We start from the raw sequence: 25,486 nt of genomic DNA on the forward strand, positions 1-25,486 counted from the left end.
TACTAATTCTAACATAAACTAATAATTCTAACTTTGAAAAGCACAATCTCAACCAATTCTAATTTGGACTGATCAATAACAATTCTAACTTTAATAACTTATGATTTCTAACTTTAATTCTAAAAATTGAAAAGTAAATCTAGTCAAATAAAGTCTACATTTTACTTTTGATGTTATAGAAATATTATAACTTACTAATTCTAACATAACTTAATAATTCTAACTTTGAAAAGCACAATTGCAACCAATTCTAAAATTGAAAAGTCAAATCTTAGAGAAATAAAATCTACATTTTAGTATTGAGATTATAGAAATACTATAACTTAACAATTCTAACTTTGAAAAGCACAATCTCAACCAATTATAACTTTGAATTCTCAATAACAATTCTAACTTTAATAACTTATGAATTCTAACTTTAATTCTAAAAATTGAAAAGTAAATCTAGTCAAATAAAGTCTACATTTTACTTTTGAGGTTATAGAAATATTATAACTTACTAATTCTAACATAAATTAATAATTCTAACTTTGAAAAGCACAATTGCAACCAATTCTAAAAATTGAAAAGTAAATCTAGAGAAATAAAATCTACATTTTAGTATTGAGATTATAGAAATACTATAACTTAACAATTCTAACTTTGAAAAGCACAATCCCAACCAATTCTAACTTTGAATTCTCAATAACAATTCTAACTTTAATAACTTATGGATTCTAACTTTAATTCTAAAAATTGAAAAGTAAATCTAGTCAAATAAAGTCTACATTTTACTTTTGAGGTTATAGAAATATTATAACTAACATAAATTAATAATCTAACTTTGAAAAGCACAATTGCAACCAATTCTAAAAATTGAAAAGTAAATCTAGAGAAATAAAATCTACATTTTAGTATTGAGATTATAGAAATACTATAACTTAACAATTCTAACTTTGAAAAGCACAATTTGAAAAGCTAACTTTAATTCTAAAAATTGAAAAGTAAATCTAGTCAAATAAAGTCTACATTTTAGTTTTGAGGTTATAGAAATACTATAACTTAACTAATTCTAACTTTGAAAAGCACAATCTCAACCAATTCTAATTTGGAATGATCAATAACAATTCTAACTTTAATAACTTATGGATTCTAACTTTAATTCTAAAAATTGAAAAGTAAATCTAGTCAAATAAAGTATACATTTTACTTTTGAGGTTATAGAAATATTATAACTTACTAATTCTAACATAACTTAATAATTCTAACTTTGAAAAGCACAATTGCAACCAATTCTAAAATTGAAAAGTAAATCTAGAGAAATAAAATCTACATTTTAGTATTGAGGTTATAGAAATACTATAACTTAACAATTCTAACTTTGAAAAGCACAATCTCAACCAATTCTAACTTTGAATTCTCAATAACAATTCTAACTTAATAACTTATGGATTCTAACTTTAATTCTAAAAATTGAAAAGTAAATCTAGTCAAATAAAGTCTACATTTTACTTTTGAGGTTATAGAAATATTATAACTTACTAATTCTAACATAAATTAATAATTCTAACTTTGAAAAGCACAATTGCAACCAATTCTAAAAATTGAAAAGTAAATCTAGAGAAATAAAATCTACATTTTAGTATTGAGATTATAGAAATACTATAACTTAACAATTCTAACTTTTAAAAGCACAATCCCAACCAATTCTAACTTTGAATTCTCAATAACAATTCTAACCTTAATAACTTATGGATTCTAAATTTAATTCTAAAAATTCAAAAGTAAATCTAGTCAAATAAAGTCTACATTTTAGTTTTGAGGTTATAGAAATATACTATAACTTAATAATTCTAACTTTGAATAGCACAATTGCAACCAATTCTAAAAATTGAAAAGTAAATCTAGAGAAATAAAATCTACATTTTAGTATTGAGGTTATAGAAATACTATAACTTAACAATTCTAACTTTGAAAAGCACAATCTCAACAATTCTAACTTTGAATTCTCAATAACAATTCTAACTTAATAACTTATAGATTCTAACTTTAATTCTAAAAATTGAAAAGTAAATCTAGTCAAATAAAGTCTACATTTTACTTTTGAGGTTATAGAAATATTATAACTTACTAATTCTAACATAAATTAATAATTCTAACTTTGAAAAGCACAATTGCAACCAATTCTAAAAATTGAAAAGTAAATCTAGAGAAATAAAATCTACATTTTAGTATTGAGATTATAGAAATACTATAACTTAACAATTCTAACTTTGAAAAGCACAATCCCAACCAATTCTAACTTTGAATTCTCAATAACAATTCTAACCTTAATAACTTATGGATTCTAAATTTAATTCTAAAAATTGAAAAGTAAATCTAGTCAAATAAAGTCTACATTTTAGTTTTGAGGTTATAGAAATATACTATATTAACTTAATAATTCTAACTTTGAAAAGCACAATTGCAACCAATTCTAAAAATTGAAAAGTAAATCTAGAGAAAATAAAATCTACATTTTAGTATTGAGGTTATAGAAATACTATAACTTAAAATTCTAACTTTGAAAAACACAATCTCAATCAATTATAACTTTGAATTTTCAATAACAATTCTAACTTTAATAACTTATGAATTCTAACTTTAATTCTAAAAATTGAAAAGTAAATCTAGTCAAATAAAGTCTACATTTTACTTTTGGGGTTATAGAAATATTATAACTTACTAATTCTAACATAAATTAATAATTCTAACTTTGAAAGCACAATCTCAACCAATTCTAACTTTAATAACTTATGGATTCTAACTTTAATTCTAAAAATTGAAAAGTAAATCTAATCAAATAAAGTCTACATTTTACTTTTGAGGTTATAGAAATATTATAACTTTCTAAATCTAACATAAATTAATAATTCTAACTTTGAAAAGCACAATCTCAACCAATTCTAATTTGGAATGATCGATAACAATTCTAACTTTAATAACTTATGAATTCTAACTTTAATTCTAAAAATTGAAAAGTAAATCTAGTCAAATAAAGTCTACATTTTACTTTTGGGGTTATAGAAATATTATAACTTACTAATTCTAACATAAATTAATAATTCTAACTTTGAAAGCACAATCTCAACCAATTCGAACTTTAATAACTTATGGATTCTAACTTTGAAAAACACAATTGCAACCAATTCTAAAAATTGAAAAGTAAATCTAAAGAAATAAAATCTACATTTTAGTATTGAGATTATAGAAATACTATAACTTAACAATTCTAACTTTGAAAAGCACAATCTCAACGAATTCTAACTTTGAATTCTCAATAACAATTCTAACTTTAATAACTTATGAATTCTAACCTTAATTCTAAAAATTGAAAAGTAAATATAGTCAAATAAAGTTTACATTTTACTTTGAGGTTATAGAAATAATATAACTTACTAATTCTAACATAAATTAATAATTCTAACTTTGAAAGCACAATCTCAACCAATTCGAACTTTAATAACTTATGGATTCTAACTTTGAAAAACACAATTGCAACCAATTCTAAAAATTGAAAAGTAAATCTAAAGAAATAAAATCTACATTTTAGTATTGAGATTATAGAAATACTATAACTTAACAATTCTAACTTTGAAAAGCACAATCTCAACGAATTCTAACTTTGAATTCTCAATAACAATTCTAACTTTAATAACTTATGAATTCTAACCTTAATTCTAAAAATTGAAAAGTAAATCTAGTCAAATAAAGTTTACATTTTACTTTTGAGGTTATAGAAATAATATAACTTACTAATTCTAACATAAATTAATAATTCTAACTTTGAAAAGCATAATTGCAACCAATTCTAAAAATTCAAAAAGTAAATCTAGAGAAATAAAATCTACATTTTAGTATTGAGATTATAGAAATACTATAACTTAACAATTCTAACTTTTAAAAGCACAATCCCAACCAATTCTAACTTTGAATTCTAAATAACAATTCTAACCTTAATAACTTATGGATTCTAAATTTAATTCTAAAAATTGAAAAGTAAATCTAGTCAAATAAAGTCTACATTTTAGTTTTGAGGTGATAGAAATATTATAACTTAATAATTCTAACTTTGAAAAGCACAATTGCAACCAATTCTAAAAATTGAAAAGTAAATCTAGAGAAATAAAATCTACATTTTAGTATTCAGGTTATAGAAATACTATAACTTAACAATTCTAACTTTGAAAATCAAAATCTCAATCAATTCTAACTTTGAATTTTCAATAATAATTCTAACTTTAATAACTTATGGATTCTAACTTTAATTCTAAAAATTGAAAAGTAAATCTAGTCAAATAAAGTCTACATTTTACTTTTGGGGTTATAGAAATATTATAACTTACTAATTCTAACATAAACTAATAATTCTAACTTTGAAAAGCACAATCTCAACCAATTCTAATTTGGAATGATCAATAACAATTCTAACTTTAATAACTTATGGATTCTAACTTTAATTCTAAAAATTGAAAAGTAAATCTAGTCAAATAAAGTCTACATTTTACTTTTGAGGTTATAGAAATATTATAACTTACTAATTCTAACATAACTTAATAATTCTAACTTTGAAAAGCACAATTGCAACCAATTCTAAAAATTGAAAAGTAAATCTAGAGAAATAAAATCTACATTTTAGTATTGAGATTATAGAAATACTATAACTTAACAATTCTAACTTTGAAAAGCACAATCTCAACCAATTCTAACTTTGAATTCTCAATAACAATTCTAACTTTAATAACTTATGGATTCTAACTTTAATTCTAAAAATTGAAAAGTAAATCTAGTCAAATAAAGTCTACATTTTACTTTTGAGGTTATAGAAATATTATAACTTACTAATTCTAACATAAATTAATAATTCTAACTTTGAAAAGCACAATTGCAACCAATTCTAAAAATTGAAAAGTAAATCTAGAGAAATAAAATCTACATTTTAGTATTGAGATTATAGAAATACTATAACTTAACAATTCTAACTTTTAAAAGCACAATCCCAACCAATTCTAACTTTGAATTCTCAATAACAATTCTAACCTTAATAACTTATGGATTCTAAATTTAATTCTAAAAATTGAAAAGTAAATCTAGTCAAATAAAGTCTACATTTTAGTTTTGAGGTTATAGAAATATTATAACTTAATAATTCTAACTTTGAATAGCACAATTGCAACCAATTCTAAAAATTGAAAAAGTAAATCTAGAGAAATAAAATCTACATTTTAGTATTGAGGTTATAGAAATACTATAACTTAACAATTCTAACTTTGAAAAGCACAATCTCAACGAATTCTAACTTTGAATTCTCAATAACAATTCTAACTTTAATAACTTATGGATTCTAACTTTAATTCTAAAAATTGAAAAGTAAATCTAGTCAAATAAAGTCTACATTTTACTTTTGAGGTTATAGAAATATTATAACTTACTAATTCTAACATAAATTAATAATTCTAACTTTGAAAAGCACAATCTCAACCAATTCTAATTTGGAATGATCGATAACAATTCTAACTTTAATAACTTATGGATTCTAACTTTAATTCTAAAAATTGAAAAGTAAATCTAGTCAAATAAAGTCTACATTTTACTTTTGAGGTTATAGAAATATTATAACTTACTAATTCTAACATAACTTAATAATTCTAACTTTGAAAAGCACAGTTGCAACCAATTCTAAAAATTAAAAAGTCAATCTAGAGAAATAAAATCTACATTTTAGTATTGAGATTATAGAAATACTATAACTTAACAATTCTAACTTTGAAAAGCACAATCTCAACCAATTATAACTTTGAATTCTCAATAACAATTCTAACTTTAATAACTTATGATTCTAACTTTAATTCTAAAAATTGAAAAGTAAATCTAGTCAAATAAAGTCTACATTTTACTTTTGAGGTTATAGAAATAATTATAACTTACTAATTCTAACATAAATTAATAATTCTAACTTTGAAAAGCACAATTGCAATCCAATTCTAAAAATTGAAAAGTAAATCTAGAGAAATAAAATCTACATTTTAGTATTGAGATTATAGAAATACTATAACTTAACAATTCTAACTTTTAAAAGCACAATCCCAACCAATTCTAACTTTGAATTCTCAATAACAATTCTAACCTTAATAACTTATGGATTCTAAATTTAATTCTAAAAATTCAAAAGTAAATCTAGTCAAATAAAGTCTACATTTTAGTTTTGAGGTTATAGAAATACTATAACTTAATAATTCTAACTTTGAATAGCACAATTGCAACCAATTCTAAAAATTGAAAAGTAAATCTAGAGAAATAAAATCTACATTTTAGTATTGAGGTTATAGAAATACTATAACTTAACAATTCTAACTTTGAAAAGCACAATCTCAACGAATTCTAACTTTGAATTCTCAATAACAATTCTAACTTTAATAACTTATGGATTCTAACTTTAATTCTAAAAATTGAAAAGTAAATCTAGTCAAATAAAGTCTACATTTTACTTTTGAGGTTATAGAAATATTATAACTTACTAATTCTAACATAAATTAATAATTCTAACTTTGAAAAGCACAATTGCAACCAATTCTAAAAATTGAAAAGTAAATCTAGAGAAATAAAATCTACATTTTAGTATTGAGATTATAGAAATACTATAACTTAACAATTCTAACTTTGAAAAGCACAATCCAACCAATTCTAACTTTGAATTCTCAATAACAATTCTAACTTTAATAACTTATGGATTCTAACTTTAATTCTAAAAATTAGAAAAGTAAATCTAGTCAAATAAAGTCTACATTTTAGTTTTGAGGTTATAGAAATTATAACTTAATAATTCTAACATAACTTAATAATTCTAACTTTGAAAAGCACAATTCCAACCAATTCTAAAAATTGAAAAGTAAATCTAGAGAAAAAAAATCTACATTTTAGTATTGAGGTTATAGAAATACTATAACTTAACAATTCTAACTTTGAAAAGCACAATCTCAACCAATTCTAACTTTGAATTCTCAATAACAATTCTAACTTTAATAACTTATGGATTCTAACTTTAATTCTAAAAATTGAAAAGTAAATCTAGTCAAATAAAGTCTACATTTTACTTTTGAGGTTATAGAAATATTATAACTTACTAATTCTAACATAAATTAATAATTCTAACTTTGAAAAGCACAATTGCAACCAATTCTAAAAATTGAAAAGTAAATCTAGAGAAATAAAATCTACATTTTAGTATTGAGATTATAGAAATACTATAACTTAACAATTCTAACTTTTAAAAGCACAATCCCAACCAATTCTAACTTTGAATTCTCAATAACAATTCTAACCTTAATAACTTATGGATTCTAAATTTAATTCTAAAAATTCAAAAGTAAATCTAGTCAAATAAAGTCTACATTTTAGTTTTGAGGTTATAGAAATACTATAACTTAATAATTCTAACTTTGAATAGCACAATTCCAACCAATTCTAAAAATTGAAAAGTAAATCTAGAGAAATAAAATCTACATTTTAGTATTGAGGTTATAGAAATACTATAACTTAACAATTCTAACTTTGAAAAGCACAATCTCAACCAATTCTAACTTTGAATTCTCAATAACAATTCTAACTTTAATAACTTATGGATTCTAACTTTAATTCTAAAAATTGAAAAGTAAATCTAGTCAAATAAAGTCTACATTTTAGTTTTGAGGTTATAGAAATACTATAACTTAATAATTCTAACTTTGAAAAGCACAATTCCAACCAATTCTAAAAATTGAAAAGTAAATCTAGAGAAATAAAATCTACATTTTAGTATTGAGGTTATAGAAATACTATAACTTAACAATTCTAACTTTGAAAAGCACAATCTCAACCAATTCTAACTTTGAATTCTCAATAACAATTCTAACTTTAATAACTTATGGATTCTAACTTTAATTCTAAAAATTGAAAAGTAAATCTAGTCAAATAAAGTCTACATTTTACTTTTGAGGTTATAGAAATATTATAACTTACTAATTCTAACATAAATTAATAATTCTAACTTTGAAAAGCACAATCTCAACCAATTCTAATTTGGAATGATCGATAACAATTCTAACTTTAATAACTTATGGATTCTAACTTTAATTCTAAAAATTGAAAAGTAAATCTAGTCAAATAAAGTCTACATTTTACTTTTGAGGTTATAGAAATATTATAACTTACTAATTCTAACATAACTTAATAATTCTAACTTTGAAAAGCACAATTGCAACCAATTCTAAAAATTAAAAGTAAATCTAGAGAAATAAAATCTACATTTTAGTATTGAGATTATAGAAATACTATAACTTAACAATTCTAACTTTGAAAAGCACAATCCCAACCAATTCTAACTTTGAATTCTCAATAACAATTCTAACTTTAATAACTTATGAATTCTAACTTTAATTCTAAAAATTGAAAAGTAAATCTAGTCAAATAAAGTTTACATTTTACTTTTGAGGTTATAGAAATATATAACTTACTAATTCTAACATAAATTAATAATTCTAACTTTGAAAAGCACAATTGCAACCAATTCTAAAAATTGAAAAGTAAATCTAGAGAAATAAAATCTACATTTTAGGTATTGAGATTATAGAAATACTATAACTTAACAATTCTAACTTTTAAAAGCACAATCCCAACCAATTCTAACTTTGAATTCTCAATAACAATTCTAACCTTAATAACTTATGGATTCTAAATTTAATTCTAAAAATTCAAAAGTAAATCTAGTCAAATAAAGTCTACATTTTAGTATTTGAGGTTATAGAAATACTATAACTTAACAATTCTAACTTTGAAAAGCACAATTCCAACCAATTCTAACTTTGAATGCTCAATAACAATTCTAACTTTAATAACTTATGGATTCTAACTTTAATTCTAAAAATTGAAAAGTAAATCTAAGTCAAATAAAGTCTACATTTTAGTTTTGAGGTTATAGAAATTATAACTTAATAATTCTAACTTCGAAAAGCACAATTGCAACCAATTCTAAAAATTGAAAAGTAAATCTAAAGAAATAAAATCTACATTTTAGTATTGAGATTATAGAAATACTATAACTTAACAATTCTAACAATTTTTAGAATTAAACCTTAATAAGTTATGGATTCTAAATTTAATTCTAAAAATTGAAAAGTAAATCTAGTCAAATAAAGTCTACATTTTAGTTTTAAGGTGATAGAAATATTATAACTTAATAATTCTAACTTTGAAAGGACAATCTCAACCAATTCTAATTTGGAATGATCAATAACAATTCTAACTTTAATAACTTATGGATTCTAACTTTAATTCTAAAAATTGAAAAGTAAATCTAGTCAAATAAAGTCTACATTTTACTTTTGAGGTTATAGAAATATTATAACTTACTAATTCTAACATAAATTAATAATTCTAACTTTGAAAAGCACAATTGCAACCAATTCTAAAAATTGAAAAGTAAATCTAGAGAAATAAAATCTACATTTTAGTATTGAGATTATAGAAATACTATAACTTAACAATTCTAACTTTGAAAAGCACAATCTCAACCAATTCTAACTTTGAATTCTCAATAACAATTCTAACTTAATAACTTATGGATTCTAACTTTAATTCTAAAAATTGAAAAGTAAATCTAGTCAAATAAAGTCTACATTTTAGTTTTGAGGTTATAGAAATATATAACTTAATAATTCTAACATAACTTAATAATTCTAACTTTGAAAAGCACAATTCCAACCAATTCTAAAAATTGAAAAGTAAATCTAGAGAAATAAAATCTATATTTTAGTATTGAGGTTATAGAAATACTATAACTTAACAATTGTAACTTTGAAAAGCACAATCTCAACCAATTCTAACTTTGAATTCTCAATAACAATTCTAACTTTAATAACTTATGGATTCTAACTTTAATTCTAAAAATTGAAAAGTAAATCTAGTCAAATAAAGTCTACATTTTACTTTTGAGGTTATAGAAATATTATAACTTACTAATTCTAACATAAATTAATAATTCTAACTTTGAAAAGCACAATTGCAACCAATTCTAAAAATTGAAAAGTAAATCTAGAGAAATAAAATCTACATTTTAGTATTGAGATTATAGAAATACTATAACTTAACAATTCTAACTTTGAAAAGCACAATCCAACCAATTCTAACTTTGAATTCTCAATAACAATTCTAACCTTAATAACTTATGGATTCTAAATTTAATTCTAAAAATTGAAAAGTAAATCTAGTCAAATAAAGTCTACATTTTAGTTTTGAGGTTATAGAAATACTATAACTTAATAATTCTAACTTTGAATAGCACAATTCCAACCAATTCTAAAAATTGAAAAGTAAATCTAGAGAAATAAAATCTACATTTTAGTATTGAGGTTATAGAAATACTATAACTTAACAATTCTAACTTTGAAAAGCACAATCTCAACCAATTCTAACTTTGAATTCTCAATAACAATTCTAACTTTAATAACTTATGGATTCTAACTTTAATTCTAAAAATTGAAAAGTAAATCTAGTCAAATAAAGTCTACATTTTACTTTTGAGGTTATAGAAATATTATAACTTACTAATTCTAACATAAATTAATAATTCTAACTTTGAAAAGCACAATTGCAACCAATTCTAAAAATTGAAAAGTAAATCTAGAGAAATAAAATCTACATTTTAGTATTGAGATTATAGAAATACTATAACTTAACAATTCTAACTTTTAAAAGCACAATCCCAACCAATTCTAACTTTGAATTCTCAATAACAATTCTAACCTTAATAACTTATGGATTCTAAATTTAATTCTAAAAATTCAAAAGTAAATCTAGTCAAATAAAGTCTACATTTTAGTTTTGAGGTTATAGAAATACTATAACTTAATAATTCTAACTTTGAATAAGCACAATTGCCAACCAATTCTAAAAATTGAAAAGTAAATCTAGATAAAATAAAATCTACATTTTAGTATTCAGGTTATATAAATACTATAACTTAAAATTCTAACTTTGAAAAACACAATCTCAATTCAATTATAACTTTGAATTTTCAATAACAATTCTAACTTTAATAACTTATGAATTCTAACTTTAATTCTAAAAATTGAAAAGTAAATCTAGTCAAATAAAGTCTACATTTTACTTTTGGGGTTATAGAAATATTATAACTTACTAATTCTAACATAAATTAATAATTCTAACTTTGAAAGCACAATCTCAACCAATTCTAACTTTAATAACTTATGGATTCTAACTTTAATTCTAAAAATTGAAAAGTAAATCTAATCAAATAAAGTCTACATTTTACTTTTGAGGTTATAGAAATATTATAACTTTCTAAATCTAACATAAATTAATAATTCTAACTTTGAAAAGCACAATCTCAACCAATTCTAATTTGGAATGATCGATAACAATTCTAACTTTAATAACTTATGAATTCTAACTTTAATTCTAAAAATTGAAAAGTAAATCTAGTCAAATAAAGAATACATTTTACTTTTGAGGTTATAGAAATATTATAACTTACTAATTCTAACATAACTTAATAATTCTAACTTTAAAAAGCACAATTGCAACCAATTCTAAAAATTGAAAAGTAAATCTAGAGAAATAAAATCTACATTTTAGTATTGAGATTATAGAAATACTATAACTTAACAATTCTAACTTTGAAAAGCACAATTCCAACCAATTCTAACTTTGAAAAGCACAATTGCAACCAATTCTAAAAATTGAAAAGTAAATCTAGATAAAATAAAATCTACATTTTAGTATTCAGGTTATATAAATACTATAACTTAAAATTCTAACTTTGAAAAACACAATCTCAATCAATTATAACTTTGAATTTTCAATAACAATTCTAACTTTAATAACTTATGAATTCTAACTTTAATTCTAAAAATTGAAAAGTAAATCTAGTCAAATAAAGTCTACATTTTACTTTTGGGGTTATAGAAATATTATAACTTACTAATTCTAACATAAATTAATAATTCTAACTTTGAAAAGCACAATTGCCAACCAATTCTAAAAATTGAAAAGTAAATCTAGAGAAATAAAATCTACATTTTAGTATTGAGGATTATAGAAATACTATAACTTAACAATTCTAACTTTGAAAAGCACAATCTCAACCAATTCTAACTTTGAATTCTCAATAACAATTCTAACTTTAATAACTTATGGATTCTAACTTTAATTCTAAAAATTGAAAAGTAAATCTAGTCAAATAAAGTCTACATTTTACTTTTGAGGTTATAGAAATATATAACTTACTAATTCTAACATAAATTAATAATTCTAACTTTGAAAAGCACAATTGCAACCAATTCTAAAAATTGAAAAGTAAATCTAGAGAAATAAAATCTACATTTTAGTATTGAGATTATAGAAATACTATAACTTAACAATTCTAACTTTGAAAAGCACAATCCCAACCAATTCTAACTTTGAATTCTCAATAACAATTCTAACCTTAATAACTTATGGATTCTAAATTTAATTCTAAAAATTAAAAGTAAATCTAGTCAAATAAAGTCTACATTTTAGTTTTGAGGTTATAGAAATACTATAACTTAATAATTCTAACTTTGAAAAGCACAATTGCAACCAATTCTAAAAATTGAAAAGTAAATCTAGAGAAATAAAATCTACATTTTAGTATTGAGGTTATAGAAATACTATAACTTAACAATTCTAACTTTGAAAAGCACAATCTCAACAATTCTAACTTTGAATTCTCAATAACAATTCTAACTTTAATAACTTATGGATTCTAACTTTAATTCTAAAAATTGAAAAGTAAATCTAGTCAAATAAAGTCTACATTTTACTTTTGAGGTTATAGAAATATTATAACTTACTAATTCTAACATAAATTAATAATTCTAACTTTGAAAAGCACAATCTCAACCAATTCTAATTTGGAATGATCGATAACAATTCTAACTTTAATAACTTATGGATTCTAACTTTAATTCTAAAAATTGAAAAGTAAATCTAGTCAAATAAAGTCTACATTTTACTTTTGAGGTTATAGAAATATTATAACTTACTAATTCTAACATAACTTAATAATTCTAACTTTGAAAAGCACAAGTTGCAACCAATTCTAAAAATTGAAAAGTCAATCTAGAGAAATAAAATCTACATTTTAGTATTGAGGATTATAGAAATACTATAACTTAACAATTCTAACTTTGAAAAGCACAATCTCAACGAATTCTAACTTTGAATTCTCAATAACAATTCTAACTTTAATAACTTATGGATTCTAACTTTAATTCTAAAAATTGAAAAGTAAATCTAGTCAAATAAAGTTACATTTTACTTTTGAGGTTATAGAAATATATAACTTACTAATTCTAACATAAATTAATAATTCTAACTTTGAAAAGCACAATTGCAACCAATTCTAAAAATTGAAAAGTAAATCTAGAGAAATAAATCTACATTTTAGTATTGAGATTATAGAAATACTATAACTTAACAATTCTAACTTTTAAAAGCACAATCCCAACCAATTCTAACTTTAAATTCTCAATAACAATTCTAACCTTAATAACTTATGGATTCTAAATTTAATTCTAAAATTGAAAAGTAAATCTAGTCATATAAAGTCTACATTTTAGTTTTGAGGTGATAGAAATATTATAACTTAACAATTCTAACTTTGAAAAGCACAATCTCAACCAATTCTAACTTTGAATTCTCAATAACAATTCTAACTTTAATAACTTATGGAATCTAACTTTAATTCTAAAAATTGAAAAGTAAATCTAGTCAAATAAAGGTCTACATTTTACTTTTGAGGTTATAGAAATATTATAACTTACTAATTCTAACATAACTTAATAATTCTAACTTTGAAAAGCACAATTCCAACCAATTCTAAAAATTGAAAAGTAAATCTAGAGAAATAAAATCTACATTTTAGTATTGAGGTTATAGAAATACTATAACTTAACAATTCTAACTTTGAAAAGCACAATCTCAACCAATTCTAACTTTGAATTCTCAATAACAATTCTAACTTTAATAACTTATGGATTCTAACTTTAATTCTAAAAATTGAAAAGTAAATCTAGTCAAATAAAGTCTACATTTTACTTTTGAGGTTATAGAAATATTATAACTTACTAATTCTAACATAAATTAATAATTCTAACTTTGAAAAGCACAATTGCAACCAATTCTAAAAATTGAAAAGTAAATCTAGAGAAATAAAATCTACATTTTAGTATTGAGATTATAGAAATACTATAACTTAACAATTCTAACTTTTAAAAGCACAATCCCAACCAATTCTAACTTTGAATTCTCAATAACAATTCTAACCTTAATAACTTATGGATTCTAAATTTAATTCTAAAAATTCAAAAGTAAATCTAGTCAAATAAAGTCTACATTTTAGTTTTGAGGTTATAGAAATACTATAACTTAATAATTCTAACTTTGAATAGCACAATTCCAACCAATTCTAAAAATTGAAAAGTAAATCTAGAGAAATAAAATCTACATTTTAGTATTGAGGTTATAGAAATACTATAACTTAACAATTCTAACTTTGAAAAGCACAATCTCAACGAATTCTAACTTTGAATTCTCAATAACAATTCTAACTTTAATAACTTATGGATTCTAACTTTAATTCTAAAAATTGAAAAGTAAATCTAGTCAAATAAAGTCTACATTTTACTTTTGAGGTTATAGAAATATTATAACTTACTAATTCTAACATAAATTAATAATTCTAACTTTGAAAAGCACAATCTCAACCAATTCTAATTTGGAATGATCGATAACAATTCTAACTTTAATAACTTATGGATTCTAACTTTAATTCTAAAAATTGAAAAGTAAATCTAGTCAAATAAAGTCTACATTTTACTTTTGAGGTTATAGAAATATTATAACTTACTAATTCTAACATAACTTAATAATTCTAACTTTGAAAAGCACAAGTTGCAACCAATTCTAAAAATTAAAAAGTCAATCTAGAGAAATAAAATCTACATTTTAGTATTGAGATTATAGAAATACTATAACTTAACAATTCTAACTTTGAAAAGCACAATCTCAACGAATTCTAACTTTGAATTCTCAATAACAATTCTAACTTTAATAACTTATGGATTCTAACTTTAATTCTAAAAATTGAAAAGTAAATCTAGTCAAATAAAGTCTACATTTTACTTTTGAGGTTATAGAAATATATAACTTACTAATTCTAACATAAATTAATAATTCTAACTTTGAAAAGCACAATTGCAACCAATTCTAAAAATTGAAAAGTAAATCTAGAGAAATAAAATCTACATTTTAGTATTGAGATTATAGAAATACTATAACTTAACAATTCTAACTTTGAAAAGCACAATCTCAACCAATTCTAACTTTGAATTCTCAATAACAATTCTAACTTTAATAACTTATGGATTCTAACGTTAATTCTAAAAATAGAAAAGTAAATCTAGTCAAATAAAGTCTACATTTTAGTTTTGAGGTTATAGAAATTATAACTTAATAATTCTAACATAACTTAATAATTCTAACTTTGAAAAGCACAATTCCAACCAATTCTAAAAATTGAAAAGTAAATCTAGAGAAATAAAATCTACATTTTAGTATTGAGGTTATAGAAATACTATAACTTAACAATTCTAACTTTGAAAAGCACAATCTCAACCAATTCTAACTTTGAATTCTCAATAACAATTCTAACTTTAATAACTTATGGATTCTAACTTTAATTCTAAAAATTGAAAAGTAAATCTAGTCAAATAAAGTCTACATTTTACTTTTGAGGTTATAGAAATATTATAACTTACTAATTCTAACATAAATTAATAATTCTAACTTTGAAAAGCACAATTGCAACCAATTCTAAAAATTGAAAAGTAAATCTAGAGAAATAAAATCTACATTTTAGTATTGAGATTATAGAAATACTATAACTTAACAATTCTAACTTTGAAAAGCACAATCTCAACCAATTCTAACTTTGAATTCTCAATAACAATTCTAACTTTAATAACTTATGGATTCTAACTTTAATTCTAAAAATTGAAAAGTAAATCTAGTCAAATAAAGTCTACATTTTAGTTTTGAGGTTATAGAAATTATAACTTAATAATTCTAACATAACTTAATAATTCTAACTTTGAAAAGCACAATTCCAACCAATTCTAAAAATTGAAAAGTAAATCTAGAGAAAAAAAATCTACATTTTAGTATTGAGGTTATAGAAATACTATAACTTAACAATTCTAACTTTGAAAAGCACAATCTCAACCAATTCTAACTTTGAATTCTCAATAACAATTCTAACTTTAATAACTTATGGATTCTAACTTTAATTCTAAAAATTGAAAAGTAAATCTAGTCAAATAAAGTCTACATTTTAGTTTTGAGGTTATAGAAATATATAACTTACTAATTCTACAAACTTAATAATTCTAACTTTGAAATAGCACAATTCCAACCAATTCTAAAAATTGAAAAGTAAATCTAGAGAAATAAAATCTACATTTTAGTATTGAGGTTATAGAAATACTATAACTTAACAATTCTAACTTTGAAAAGCACAATCTCAACCAATTCTAACTTTGAATTCTCAATAACAATTCTAACTTTAATAACTTATGGATTCTAACTTTAATTCTAAAAATTGAAAAGTAAATCTAGTCAAATAAAGTCTACATTTTACTTTTGAGGTTATAGAAATATTATAACTTACTAATTCTAACATAAATTAATAATTCTAACTTTGAAAAGCACAATTGCAACCAATTCTAAAAATTGAAAAGTAAATCTAGAGAAATAAAATCTACATTTTAGTATTGAGATTATAGAAATACTATAACTTAACAATTCTAACTTTGAAAAGCACAATCTCCAACCAATTCTAACTTTGAATTCTCAATAACAATTCTAACTTTAATAACTTATGGATTCTAACTTTAATTCTAAAAATTAGAAAAGTAAATCTAGTCAAATAAAGTCTACATTTTAGTTTTGAGGTTATAGAAATTATAACTTAATAATTCTAACATAACTTAATAATTCTAACTTTGAAAAGCACAATTCCAACCAATTCTAAAAATTGAAAAGTAAATCTAGAGAAAAAAAATCTACATTTTAGTATTGAGGTTATAGAAATACTATAACTTAACAATTCTAACTTTGAAAAGCACAATCTCAACCAATTCTAACTTTGAATTCTCAATAACAATTCTAACTTTAATAACTTATGGATTCTAACTTTAATTCTAAAAATTGAAAAGTAAATCTAGTCAAATAAAGTCTACATTTTACTTTTGAGGTTATAGAAATATTATAACTTACTAATTCTAACATAAATTAATAATTCTAACTTTGAAAAGCACAATTGCAACCAATTCTAAAAATTGAAAAGTAAATCTAGAGAAATAAAATCTACATTTTGGTATTGAGATTATAGAAATACTATAACTTAACAATTCTAACTTTTAAAAGCACAATCTCAACCAATTCTAACTTTGAATTCTCAATAACAATTCTAACCTTAATAACTTATGGATTCTAAATTTAATTCTAAAAATTCAAAAGTAAATCTAGTCAAATAAAGTCTACATTTTAGTTTTGAGGTTATAGAAATACTATAACTTAATAATTCTAACTTTGAATAGCACAATTCCAACCAATTCTAAAAATTGAAAAGTAAATCTAGAGAAATAAAATCTACATTTTAGTATTGAGGTTATAGAAATACTATAACTTAACAATTCTAACTTTGAAAAGCACAATCTCAACCAATTCTAACTTTGAATTCTCAATAACAATTCTAACTTTAATAACTTATGGATTCTAACTTTAATTCTAAAAATTGAAAAGTAAATCTAGTCAAATAAAGTCTACATTTTAGTTTTGAGGTTATAGAAATAATATAACTTACTAATTCTAACATAAATTAATAATTCTAACTTTGAAAAGCACAATTGCATCCAATTCTAAAAATTGAAAAGTAAATCTAGAGAAATAAAATCTACATTTTAGTATTCAGGTTATATAAATACTATAACTTAAAATTCTAACTTTGAAAAACACAATCTCAATCAATTATAACTTTGAATTTTCAATAACAATTCTAACTTTAATAACTTATGAATTCTAACTTTAATTCTAAAAATTGAAAAGTAAATCTAGTCAAATAAAGTCTACATTTTACTTTTGGGGTTATAGAAATATTATAACTTACTAATTCTAACATAAATTAATAATTCTAACTTTGAAAGCACAATCTCAACCAATTCTAACTTTAATAACTTATGGATTCTAACTTTAATTCTAAAAATTGAAAAGTAAATCTAATCAAATAAAGTCTACATTTTACTTTTGAGGTTATAGAAATATTATAACTTTCTAATTCTAACATAAATTAATAATTCTAACTTTGAAAAGCACAATCTCAACCAATTCTAATTTGGAATGATCGATAACAATTCTAACTTTAATAACTTATGGATTCTAACTTTAATTCTAAAAATTGAAAAGTAAATCTAGTCAAATAAAGTCTACATTTTACTTTTGAGGTTATAGAAATATTATAACTTACTAATTCTAACATAACTTAATAATTCTAACTTTGAAAAGCACAGTTGCAACCAATTCTAAAAATTAAAAGTCAATCTAGAGAAATAAAATCTACATTTTAGTATTGAGATTATAGAAATACTACAACTTAACAATTCTAACTTTGAAAAGCACAATCTCAACGAATTCTAACTTTGAATTCTCAATAACAATTCTAACTTTAATAACTTATGAATTCTAACTTTAATTCTAAAAATTGAAAAGTAAATCTAGTCAAATAAAGTTTACATTTTACTTTTGAGGTTATAGAAATAATATAACTTACTAATTCTAACATAAATTAATAATTCTAACTTTGAAAAGCACAATTGCATCCAATTCTAAAAATTGAAAAGTAAATCTAGAGAAATAAAATCTACATTTTAGTATTGAGATTATAGAAATACTATAACTTAACAATTCTAACTTTTAAAAGCACAATCCCAACCAATTCTAACTTTAATTCTCAATAACAATTCTAACCTTAATAACTTATGGATTCTAAATTTAATTCTAAAAATTCAAAAGTAAATCTAGTCAAATAAAGCCTACATTTTAGTTTTGAGGTTATAGAAATACTATAACTTAATAATTCTAACTTTGAATAGCACAATTGCAACCAATTCTAAAACTTGAAAAGTAAATCTAGAGAAATAAAATCTACATTTTAGTATTGAGGTTATAGAAATACAATAACTTAACAATTCTAACTTTGAAAAGCACAATCTCAACGAATTCTAACTTTAATAACTTATCGATTCTAACTTTAATTCTAAAAATTGAAAAGTAAATCTAGTCAAATAAAGTCTACATTTTACTTTTGAGGTTATAGAATATTATAACTTACTAATTCTAACATAAATTAATAATTCTAACTTTGAAAAGCACAGTTGCAACCAATTCTTAAAATTGAAAAGCAAATCTTGAGAAATAAAATCTACATTTTAGTATTGAGATTATACAAATACTATAACTTAACAATTCTAACTTTGAAAAGCACAATTCCAACCAATCTAACTTTGAATTCTCAATAACAATTCTAACTTTAATAACTTATGGATTCTAACTTTAATTCTAAAATTGAAAAGTAAATCTAGTCAAATAAAGTCTACATTTTACTTTTGAGGTTATAGAAATATTATAACTTACTAATTCTAACATAAATTAATAATTCTAACTTTGAAAAGCACAATCTCAACGAATTCTAACTTTGAATTCTCAATAACAATTCTAACTTTAATAACTTATGAATTCTAACTTTAATTCTAAAAATTGAAAAGTAAATCTAGTCAAATAAAGTCTACATTTTAGTTTTGAGGTTATAGAAATTATAACTTAATAATTCTAACATAACTTAATAATTCTAACTTTGAAAAGCACAATTCCAACCAATTCTAAAAATTGAAAAGTAAATCTAGAGAAATAAAATCTACATTTTAGTATTGAGGTTATAGAAATACTATAACTTAACAATTCTAACTTTGAAAAGCACAATCTCAACGAATTCTAACTTTGAATTCTCAATAACAATTCTAACTTTAATAACTTATGGATTCTAACTTTAATTCTAAAAATTGAAAAGTAAATCTAGTCAAATAAAGTCTACATTTTACTTTTGAGGTTATAGAAATATTATAACTTACTAATTCTAACATAAATTAATAATTCTAACTTTGAAAAGCACAATCTCAACCAATTCTAATTTGGAATGATCGATAACAATTCTAACTTTAATAACTTATGGATTCTAACTTTAATTCTAAAAATTGAAAAGTAAATCTAGTCAAATAAAGTCTACATTTTACTTTTGAGGTTATAGAAATATTATAACTTACTAATTCTAACATAACTTAATAATTCTAACTTTGAAAAGCACAATTGCAACCAATTCTAAAAATTAAAAGTCAATCTAGAGAAATAAAATCTACATTTTAGTATTGAGATTATAGAAATACTATAACTTAACAATTCTAACTTTGAAAAGCACAATCTCAACCGAATTCTAACTTTGAATTCTCAATAACAATTCTAACTTTAATAACTTATGGATTCTAACTTTAATTCTAAAAATTGAAAAGTAAATCTAGTCAAATAAAGTCTACATTTTACTTTTGAGGTTATAGAAATAATATAACTTACTAATTCTAACATAAATTAATAATTCTAACTTTGAAAAGCACAATTGCAATCCAATTCTAAAAATTGAAAAGTAAATCTAGAGAAATAAAATCTACATTTTAGTATTGAGATTATAGAAATACTATAACTTAACAATTCTAACTTTTAAAAGCACAATCCCAACCAATTCTAACTTTAAATTCTCAATAACAATTCTAACCTTAATAACTTATGGATTCTAAATTTAATTCTAAAAATTCAAAAGTAAATCTAGTCAAATAAAGCCTACATTTTAGTTTTGAGGTTATAGAAATACTATAACTTAATAATTCTAACTTTGAATAGCACAATTGCAACCAATTCTAAAACTTGAAAAGTAAATCTAGAGAAATAAAATCTACATTTTAGTATTGAGGTTATAGAAATACAATAACTTAACAATTCTAACTTTGAAAAGCACAATCTCAACGAATTCTAACTTTAATAACTTATCGATTCTAACTTTAATTCTAAAAATTGAAAAGTAAATCTAGTCAAATAAAGTCTACATTTTACTTTTGAGGTTATAGAAATATTATAACTTACTAATTCTAACATAAATTAATAATTCTAACTTTGAAAAGCACAGTTGCAACCAATTCTTAAAATTGAAAAGCAAATCTTGAGAAATAAAATCTACATTTTAGTATTGAGATTATACAAATACTATAACTTAACAATTCTAACTTTGAAAAGCACAATCTCAACGAATTCTAACTTTGAATTCTCAATAACAATTCTAACTTTAATAACTTATGGATTCTAACTTTAATTCTAAAAATTGAAAAGTAAATCTAGTCAAATAAAGTCTACATTTTACTTTTGAGGTTATAGAAATATTATAACTTACTAATTCTAACATAAATTAATAATTCTAACTTTGAAAAGCACAATCTCAACCAATTCTAATTTGGAATGATCGATAACAATTCTAACTTTAATAACTTATGGATTCTAACTTTAATTCTAAAAATTGAAAAGTAAATCTAGTCAAATAAAGTCTACATTTTACTTTTGAGGTTATAGAAATATTATAACTTACTAATTCTAACATAAATTAATAATTCTAACTTTGAAAAGCACAATCTCAACCAATTCTAATTTGGAATGATCGATAACAATTCTAACTTTAATAACTTATGGATTCTAACTTTAATTCTAAAAATTGAAAAGTAAATCTAGTCAAATAAAGTCTACATTTTACTTTTGAGGTTATAGAAATATTATAACTTACTAATTCTAACATAACTTAATAATTCTAACTTTGAAAAGCACAATTGCAACCAATTCTAAAAATTGAAAAGTCAATCTAGAGAAATAAAATCTACATTTTAGTATTGAGATTATAGAAATACTATAACTTAACAATTCTAACTTTGAAAAGCACAATCTCAACCGAATTCTAACTTTGAATTCTCAATAACAATTCTAACTTTAATAACTTATGAATTCTAACTTTAATTCTAAAAATTGAAAAGTAAATCTAGTCAAATAAAGTTTACATTTTACTTTTGAGGTTATAGAAATAATATAACTTACTAATTCTAACATAAATTAATAATTCTAACTTTGAAAAGCACAATTGCAATCCAATTCTAAAAATTGAAAAGTAAATCTAGAGAAATAAAATCTACATTTTAGTATTGAGATTATAGAAATACTATAACTTAACAATTCTAACTTTTAAAAGCACAATCCCAACCAATTCTAACTTTAAATTCTCAATAACAATTCTAACCTTAATAACTTATGGATTCTAAATTTAATTCTAAAAATTCAAAAGTAAATCTAGTCAAATAAAGCCTACATTTTAGTTTTGAGGTTATAGAAATACTATAACTTAATAATTCTAACTTTGAATAGCACAATTGCAACCAATTCTAAAACTTGAAAAGTAAATCTAGAGAAATAAAATCTACATTTTAGTATTGAGGTTATAGAAATACAATAACTTAACAATTCTAACTTTGAAAAGCACAATCTCAACGAATTCTAACTTTAATAACTTATCGATTCTAACTTTAATTCTAAAAATTGAAAAGTAAATCTAGTCAAATAAAGTCTACATTTTACTTTTGAGGTTATAGAAATATTATAACTTACTAATTCTAACATAAATTAATAATTCTAACTTTGAAAAGCACAATTCCAACCAATTCTAAAATTGAAAAGTAAATCTAGAGAAATAAAATCTACATTTTAGTATTGAGGTTATACAAATACTATAACTTAACAATTCTAACTTTGAAAAGCACAATCTCAAACAATTCTAACTTTGAATTCTCAATAACAATTCTAACTTTAATTACTTATGGATTCTAACTATAATTCTACAAATTGAAAAGTAAATCTAGTCAAATAAAGTCTACATTTTACTTTTGAGGTTATAGAAATATTATAACTTACTAATTCTAACATAAATTAATAATTCTAACTTTGAAAGCACAATCTCAACCAATTCTAACTTTGGAATGCTCAATAACAATTCTAACTTTAATAACTTATGGATTCTAACTTTAATTCTAAAAATTGAAAAGTAAATCTAGTCAAATAAAGTCTACATTTTACTTTTGAGGTTATAGAAATATTATAACTTACTAATTCTAACATAAATTAATAATTCTAACTTTGAAAAGCACAATCTCAACCAATTCTAATTTGGAATGATCGATAACAATTCTAACTTTAATAACTTATGGATTCTAACTTTAATTCTAAAAATTGAAAAGTAAATCTAGTCAAATAAAGTCTACATTTTACTTTTGAGGTTATAGAAATATTATAACTTACTAATTCTAACATAACTTAATAATTCTAACTTTGAAAAGCACAAGTTGCAACCAATTCTAAAAATTAAAAGTCAATCTAGAGAAATAAAATCTACATTTTAGTATTGAGATTATAGAAATACTACTAACTTAACAATTCTAACTTTGAAAAGCACAATCTCAACCGAATTCTAACTTTGAATTCTCAATAACAATTCTAACTTTAATAACTTATGAATTCTAACTTTAATTCTAAAAATTGAAAAGTAAATCTAGTCAAATAAAGTTTACATTTTACTTTTGAGGTTATAGAAATAATATAACTTACTAATTCTAACATAAATTAATAATTCTAACTTTGAAAAGCACAATTGCATCCAATTCTAAAAATTGAAAAGTAAATCTAGAGAAATAAAATCTACATTTTAGTATTGAGATTATAGAAATACTATAACTTAACAATTCTAACTTTTAAAAGCACAATCCCAACCAATTCTAACTTTAAATTCTCAATAACAATTCTAACCTTAATAACTTATGGATTCTAAATTTAATTCTAAAAATTCAAAAGTAAATCTAGTCAAATAAAGCCTACATTTTAGTTTTGAGGTTATAGAAATACTATAACTTAATAATTCTAACTTTGAATAGCACAATTGCAACCAATTCTAAAACTTGAAAAGTAAATCTAGAGAAATAAAATCTACATTTTAGTATTGAGGTTATAGAAATACAATAACTTAACAATTCTAACTTTGAAAAGCACAATCTCAACGAATTCTAACTTTAATAACTTATCGATTCTAACTTTAATTCTAAAAATTGAAAAGTAAATCTAGTCAAATAAAGTCTACATTTTACTTTTGAGGTTATAGAAATATTATAACTTACTAATTCTAACATAAATTAATAATTCTAACTTTGAAAAGCACAGTTGCAACCAATTCTTAAAATTGAAAAGCAAATCTTGAGAAATAAAATCTACATTTTAGTATTGAGATTATACAAATACTATAACTTAACAATTCTAACTTTGAAAAGCACAATTCCAACCAATCTAACTTTGAATTCTCAATAACAATTCTAACTTTAATAACTTATGGATTCTAACTTTAATTCTAAAAATTGAAAAGTAAATCTAGTCAAATAAAGTCTACATTTTACTTTTGAGGTTATAGAAATATTATAACTTACTAATTCTAACATAAATTAACAATTCTAACTTTGAAAAGCACAATCTCAACGAATTCTAACTTTGAATTCTCAATAACAATTCTAACTTTAATAACTTATGGATTCTAACTTTAATTCTAAAAATTGAAAAGTAAATCTAGTCAAATAAAGTCTACATTTTACTTTTGAGGTTATAGAAATATTATAACTTACTAATTCTAACATAAATTAATAATTCTAACTTTGAAAAGCACAATCTCAACCAATTCTAATTTGGAATGATCGATAACAATTCTAACTTTAATAACTTATGGATTCTAACTTTAATTCTAAAAATTGAAAAGTAAATCTAGTCAAATAAAGTCTACATTTTACTTTTGAGGTTATAGAAATATTATAACTTACTAATTCTAACATAACTTAATAATTCTAACTTTGAAAAGCACAGTTGCAACCAATTCTAAAAATTAAAAAGTCAATCTAGAGAAATAAAATCTACATTTTAGTATTGAGATTATAGAAATACTACAACTTAACAATTCTAACTTTGAAAAGCACAATCTCAACGAATTCTAACTTTGAATTCTCAATAACAATTCTAACTTTAATAACTTATGAATTCTAACTTTAATTCTAAAAATTGAAAAGTAAATCTAGTCAAATAAAGTTTACATTTTACTTTTGAGGTTATAGAAATAATATAACTTACTAATTCTAACATAAATTAATAATTCTAACTTTGAAAAGCACAA

The sequence above is a fragment of the Lycium barbarum genome, chromosome 7 (assembly GCF_019175385.1).
Source record: "Lycium barbarum isolate Lr01 chromosome 7, ASM1917538v2, whole genome shotgun sequence".
Lineage (NCBI taxonomy): Eukaryota > Viridiplantae > Streptophyta > Magnoliopsida > Solanales > Solanaceae > Lycium > Lycium barbarum.